This window comes from Vanellus vanellus (genome assembly GCF_965231255.1).
Source record: "Vanellus vanellus genome assembly, chromosome: 3".
NCBI lineage: Eukaryota > Metazoa > Chordata > Aves > Charadriiformes > Charadriidae > Vanellus > Vanellus vanellus.
In genome coordinates this window covers 62,153,957-62,161,271 of record NC_138907.1, presented here as the reverse complement: position 1 = coordinate 62,161,271, position 7,315 = coordinate 62,153,957, and the positions used below count along the sequence as shown (strand labels likewise).

Below are 7,315 nucleotides of genomic sequence, written 5' to 3'. Positions count from 1 at the left end.
ATGGCCCTGAACTCCCTGCTCCAGCTGACCCTGCTCTGTGAGGGGAGGTTGAACGAGATGAACTCCAGAGGTGTCTTCCCACCTCAGCCGTTTCAGGATTCTGTTTTACATGGGCCATTTCATGAACCTAGGACACATGAAAATCTTGTGATAGCCTTTCACAGCCTACGATGGTCATAAGAGTCCCAGTTAGGGCTTTACCTCATGCTTGGTGCGGGAGCTGAAGCCTCAGTTCCAGTTAGATACTAGAAATAGCTTCTCAGGGAACAGGGAGGGAGGGCTGTGTGGCAGTGCTGTCACAAAAAAAACATGAAAAAATCCGATGTAACGATTTTGAAGTCTCTACTACATCAGAATGCAAAGCATATGTTGAAGAAGTTTTAAATTAAAAAAAACTTATGGATATTTACCACTTCAAAAAAAAGGTTGATTTGTTTTTTCCAGACTAAAAATGTTTTTCCTGCTTCCATCAGTGAAGAATGCATTAATGAAAACAAATTTCCCATGGACCTTTCATGCCATCTGAAAGTAAGAAGAGAAATTGCTGTTCCTATTCAGATTTTGGTTTCCATGACGCAAGCTGTCACTGGCAATGATGTTATACCACTACTTCCACAGCATATATTTATCCAGCACTCCCATATCCTGACTAGGTTGTAAAATTTGATTAATTCCTTCTGCATCCCACACAAAAATGTCAGGATCACTTGCATTACAAGAACACAATGACAATTCCTTGCACATTGTTTGTACTTCTATAAATGAAATGTAAATCCCCACCCCAACCCCCAAAATGTCCAACAAGGTATTGAATAGTCATTTCATACACTTAATACAATATTTACGTTATCCCAGAGCATGTTCTGTAATGCTTGTATCTCAATGAACTGAAATTACTTATAGTATATTTTCAATATTAAGCAAGGATGTTCAACATCACAATGAACAGCAGCAAATTAACCCCACATACTGCCTTAAGATGAGGAAAATATTTGGTAAACAATGTATTACTGAAGACAAGTGAAACAGCTTTCAAAGAGACATTTGTAAGTCATTTGCTCATTATTAGCAGTAGCTTAAGAGCTGAGAAAATCTGCTGAAATATATTCTTTGATAAATAATCACTTTGTTTTCCCACAGCTGTGATTTTTCCCCCTTGCCTGCTATTTTTGATGGCTCTGGAAAATAATTCCCTACTATTTATTTGCATCCTCATCTGTGAACTAGAATTGCTGATGTTATCAGGATAGACTTAGGAACGAAGCTCATTAAATGTTGTTAGCCTAACCCTGCCATCCCTAAATGACTAAAATTTCTTTTAAAATTAATGTGAGGTTTCTCTGTGAGAGGACTTAGCATTATTGTTGTACTGCACTGTTCTTCATTGTTCCAGACACCATTAAGCACAGTGTACAAACACATGGTGAAAAACTGCAGAGCATGAAGAGCAAGTCCCAGAAAGCCACAAAAATACTTAATACTGGTGATGCTTCACTCTACCACTCTAATAATCATTATAATGATAGGTACTTGATAGAAATGTTGGTGTATAATTTTTATTGCTGGGTTTAGCACACATGTAATCAAGAGTAAATTTTTTCCTATTTGAGGGAAACGAATGCAAAAGCAAAAGTGAAAAAAAAATAATCTAAAAATACTATTATGTTAGCTACAGAGAGAAATAGTCCTTTGCCTCACCGGCATACGAAAGATGATGTGAATGAGGCAGGCCCCACACAGGGCAGTTAGAAGTAGAAAATGTGGAAGGATGAAGGACACATTTATATCTTTTCCTGGAGCGCTCATAGCCTGCAGCATGCCTGCTCCAGCGGAGCGAAACAAAACTTGCAGTACGTTTCCAATGACGAGATGCAGACATTTGCACAAACAGCCCATGCAATTCCTTAGGTTGGATAACCTTTAAGAGCTGGTAGCGCGGATGTTTCAGGGTCTAATGCAGCCACCATCTGGGCCAGTAACCTCTCTTTCCACAGACTGCCGATCACGAGCGATGGTGTGCTTTGGGGTGAGAGGCTTCCTGCTGGCAGCCCCTTTGAGGTGCTGGATCCGGCAGGGCCTTTGGAGCCCCAGCTATGCTTGGGACGGTAGGGATGCCTCAGAACACAGCCTGCTGCGTGTTGGTGACCCGCTCATATGCCTCAGTGTAAAACCCTGGCTGTGGGTGTAAAAATCCATGCTGAAGCCCAGACAGCTTGGGGGGCAGCCCGAGGCAGACCCTGTATTCTGATCTGTTCCCACAGCTGGGAATCCCTGTCCTGTCTAGCACGGGCCCCTGCAGCCACCCGGCATCACAGGGAGGGGTGTTTTGGGCCATAAAGGCACCATACACCCCTGCTGCCCTCCCAGCAACATGGGATACCCGAGAGGTGTGTACCCCGAAAGCGAGAGCACAGAGTCCCTGCCTGAAATTTTCCCAGTAGTTTTAACACCTTCCTTGGACCAGGCTGCACAGTCCTTAGGCAGAGTCTAATATGGAAAGATCGGTGTCCCTCTGCTGCCCTTTGCCTTCTGCACAGCTGTGAGCTCAGGAAGCCCAGCTCAGATTGCAGCATCATGGTCCCCGGAAGAAGAGAGGTTTTGTTCTCTGTCCTTTCCCCTGGGTTCAAGGTTTAAACTGTTTGGATGTTATTTAGGCCTAGACAATCTGGGACAATTTAGAGAGCTGTAAGTTACATGCTAAGCAGTGCATAATGAGAAACCAGAATTATTTACAAGAAGAGCAATTTCAAGTTTATTTTATTTTATGATGCTTTTATAAAATAGCATATTTCAATGTTTTAAATAATTATATGTATTTTAAATAATGAAATCACAAAACCTTTTTGTTCAACGTACAATCCTAGGACTTCTGTTCTAAAATGTGTATGGGTTGAAAATGTCTCTGATCATATTGATTTTGTCTCTCACTGCCATTGAAATGGGATCTGCCAAGATATGCTTTTTTGGATTGGCTGTCTCATTGCATATAAAACATAGAATCATAGAAACATTAGATTGGAAGGGATGGTTGGAAGGGACCTTAAAGATCATCTAGTTCCAACCCCCCTGCCATGGGCAGGGACACCTCCCACTAGACTGGGTTGCTCAAAGCCCCATCCAGCCTGGCCTTGAACACTGCCAGGGATGGGGCATCCACAACTTCCCTGGGCAACCTGCTCCACTGCCTCAACACCCTCATAGTAAAAAATTTTTTCCTAATATCTATTCTAAATCTCCCCTCTTCCAGTTTGAAGCCATCACCCCTTGTCTATCACTACGTGCCCTTGTAAAAAGTTGCTCTCCAGCTTTCTTGTAGGCCCCCTTTAGGTACTGGAAGGCTGCTATAAGGTCTCCCCGCAGTCTTCTCTTCTCCAGGCTGAACAACTCCAACTCTCTCAGCCTGTCTTCATAGGAGAGGTGCTCCAGCCCTCTGATCATCTTCGTGGCCTTCCTCTGGACCTGCTCCAATAGGTCCATGTCCCTGCCCATGGTTCCAAGAGAAGGTTGCAAGTAGATGATCTTTAAGGTCCTTTCCAACCCAAACCATTCTATGATTCTATGATTCTGCGATACGGAAACTTTCTGGTTAATAATTTGAGCTTTCACTTAGTTCAATACCACCACAGATGCTGTTTTATAGTAGATGCCATGATGGATTTCAGACCCTGTTGAAAAGTTACAAAAGATTACTCTGAAAACGTTGTACTAACAAAAATTGTCCAAGGTACAAGAGAAGAAATTTAGCATTCAATATTTTTCCAAGTAAAACCTTTCAGGGACTGATCCAAAGTTGGTGAAAGCCTTTGATGACCTTCCACTGACTTTAGAGGAGTTTGGATCAGTGGCACAGGGGTCATCGGAGCTAAGATTTCTTTCAGCTGAAAAATAACAGACTGAGGAATTAGAAGCCTACAATAATTTGATGCTGCAGGGATTTTCTAATTATTTAAAAAGGAAAATGCTATTAATAAATATTTACTTTTGTATCATACTTTCACATTGTATTACTTTCCTAGAATTCTTTTCACTTGGAAATTTCCAACTGCTTGAAAAACATTAATCAAAGTTAATAGAATAAACAAAACAGAATCTCACTGTCTAAATCAGAGCCAAATATCTGATTTGAAAATTGATTGCAAAAATGGGGAGAAAGTGTTGTAACTAATTTTGTTCCAAGTTCTTGAACTGATGCCTAACACATTTTGGACGTGAACATTACAGATTTGAACAGTTTCAAACAGTTTCAGTTTTATGGTTACATAAGTATGTTAAAAAAAAAAGAAGATGCACTCTCTGCTAAAAAGGCTGTACATAGATTGAAAAATGGGTTCCAAAGTTGCCAAATAATAAAGTCTTGGACCTTTTCTGCTTGGCAAGCTCACACATAATGTAAATTGATTTTTATCTGTTTGGAACGATTCTAGTTATTATCACTTTTAACAGTCACTTTACTACATGGATCAATTTACCAGTACCCAAAGCCAATTGTGTATTGCTTGCCCATAGAGCACTTATTTGGCCTCGCTTTTAAAGATCTCTTTCTAACAAGACCCTAATGAAAGTCACCTGTATTATGCTGGTGCTCTACAACTGGACCTGATGAGAAACAAAAGTGAATTTCTAGGGTCTGTGGCACCAGGACAGCTAGCAATGCTAGGGTCGCCCAGGCACTCTGCCATGGAGACAGGCACCTGCAGCCCCACAGACTTTTCTGCTATCTGGAAAATCCACATTTGGAAAAAAAAACCCAATTTTGATAAGTAATGGCATGTGATTCAGTGAGTTGGGGTTTTGTTGCAGCGATTGCTGTTAGAAAGATATCAACACTTACTTGGAGTACCTGATTCAAATTTTTGTTAGGAAAATTCTAACACTTCCAAGATAGTGAATCCCCATCTCTCTCTTTTCTTCACAGAAATTAAGAAACTGGTAAGGAGTGATACCAAAATTATTCATTAGCCAGCAATAACAGAATCAAATGACCCAGTTGCAGAAGCCATATGGGACATATACAGGTGATATAATAATGTTTAACAACCGAGTGCCACTGCATTTTCTCTCCAAACGACTTTCTGATTGAGCTGGCTCAGTGGAAAAGAATACAAAAAGAACAGGGCACAGGTTTCCCCAAAAAAATCGCCATTGCCAATGGAAACCTGGCTGCTGGGAGCTTCCTCTTGCTGAACCTCTCTGGATGTACTCTATCAAAAAGTACCTCTGGCTACCAGAACTCATTGTGTAACTTCAGAGTGTAAATTCTCAGCTAAGAAATTGCCAGCTTGCTTTTTTTCAGGCAAAACCTGCTAACAGTGAGCCTTTTAAGGAGAGCAGAGGGATCTCCTTAGCGTTTGATACAAAGCATGTACTTCTGGAAAGAATCTTCTCAATAAACAACAGCCCATATAATGTAAACCCTCCCCCCATTGGCAGTAGATTTTTGGATGATCTTGCTACAAAAAGAAGAGAACAAAAAGAGATTGTATCTTGTAGTTGGATTGCTATGTTGGTCTAAATCTTGCATTCATAGAATCATAGAATCATAGTATTATAGAATTGTTGAGGTTGGAAGGGACCTTTAAGATCATCAAGTCCAACCATTAACCTACCCTGACAAAACCTCTTCTAAACCATGTCCCCGAGTACCATGTCTACCCTTTTTTTAAACACCTCCAGGGATGGCAAATCAACCACCTCCCTGGGCATCCTACCCCAATGTTTAATAACCCTTTCAGTGGAAAACATTTTCCTAATATCCTAATATCCAATCTAAACCTCACATAGCATAACTTGAACCCATTTCCTCTCATCCTATCACTTGCCACTTGGGAGAAGAGGTCAGTCACCACCTCTCTACAACCTCCTTTCAGGTAGCTGTAGAGAGTGATAGGGTCTCCCCTCAACCTCCTCTTCTCCAGGCTAAACAACCCACTTTCCTCAGTCGTTCCTTCATTCAATCTGATTCTTTCTACACTCACTGCAAAGTACCTCTTCCAATTTCATTGAAGTTACTGCAAACTTTAAAGAATGTAAATGCTAGGAGAACCCATCCCAGTCTACTGGTACAGTGCTTTGAGAAAGAGATAATTTTGTGTTTTAAGATGTTTATTCTAGGAGGGGAATATGTATGAAAAATTGTTCAGCAATCTGATCTCCTGAGTTATTTCCATGAGATTATTAATGGATGTCTTTCACTGACTATTGTAAAAAACAAAAGGAATTGGAAATTGCCCTGAGAAAACATAATGCAGACCCAAGGATGCTTAGAAAATACCTCGAGATTAAACGTCTGTCAAAGGCAAGTGAAATGTAAGTAACAGGTGATTCTTCAGCCTTGCTGGAGATGTAAATGTGCAGCATTGAATCAAAGAAAGAAAAATAGAAACGTATTTTCTATTGCCTCATCTGTAATAAGTTAGACTGGCAGCCTAGATCATCAAATAACTCAACATGACCAGAATTTATGCAATGGGCAGTTAAAGTGGATCGCGAACAGTCACTGCTGTGAGTAATGAGTTTTGAGCTGGAACAAAACAAACTGTTCTCAAGCAATTTCTCTTGTTCACCTGCCACTATTCCCATTCCCTTTTTCCTACTCCAGGCAAGCTTTCCAACAGATTCCTTGCGTAAACGTAGATACTAGCAGTAGAATTCTATCAAATGCAACAGAAGTTATGCCCTTCACTTCAAAGTAATTGGGATATTCCTCCAGAAGTGATGTTAGCAGTGTTGACGCTTGCATTCTTGGGTTGATCTGGGGTTGTTCTTACTCCTTTTTATGTCAAGAGGAAATATTTACATAGCAAAATTATTTCACGTTTATTGAAAGTGCATCCTGCATTATTGCTTGCTAAAGTATTTCTGATTTTCTTGGCGTAGCCATTTGATGGAGTTGAAGTGCACTGGTAAACAGAGCTGCAGAAAACCACAAACAATGGCAACGTAGCATTTTGACCCGGTGCACAATATACACAGCAGGTCAGTGTGCAGATGCTCTGACTTACAGTGCTGAACTGAACGGAACAAGAAAATGCCATGTGCTCACAAGGCAATTACCTGTGCCTGGCTGAGTCCAGCTGACTGCGAAGTGCCTCTCTCAGGCTCTCCATCAAGGCTGAGTACCAGTGCTGAAAAATACAATGCAATATGTGGATAATGAAGAGCAGCATGGTTAAGAAGAATAAGAACAGAGATGGGAGATGAAAACTGCTAATTCCCATTTGGCCTTGGATCTTTTGTATAGCTTTTGGCAGATTCCTTCAGTCCAGGCCTTGATTTCTTTGTTTGTAATTCAGAGGTAACAGTTTCCACCTATTCT

The 7,315-nt window shown here is 40.8% G+C and overlaps 1 long non-coding RNA gene across 1 annotated transcript; it reads right to left on the bottom strand.

Annotated features, from left to right (window-relative positions):
* Positions 1 to 273: 273 nt before the first annotated feature.
* LOC309670429 lies at positions 274 to 7,071 on the bottom strand. The gene is made up of 3 exons (XR_014269009.1): positions 7,054 to 7,071; positions 411 to 522; positions 274 to 293 (listed from the first exon to the last, which is right to left on the bottom strand). It is a non-coding gene; the product is annotated as an uncharacterized lncRNA (long non-coding RNA).
* Between the last annotated feature and the right edge of the window lie 244 nt (positions 7,072 to 7,315).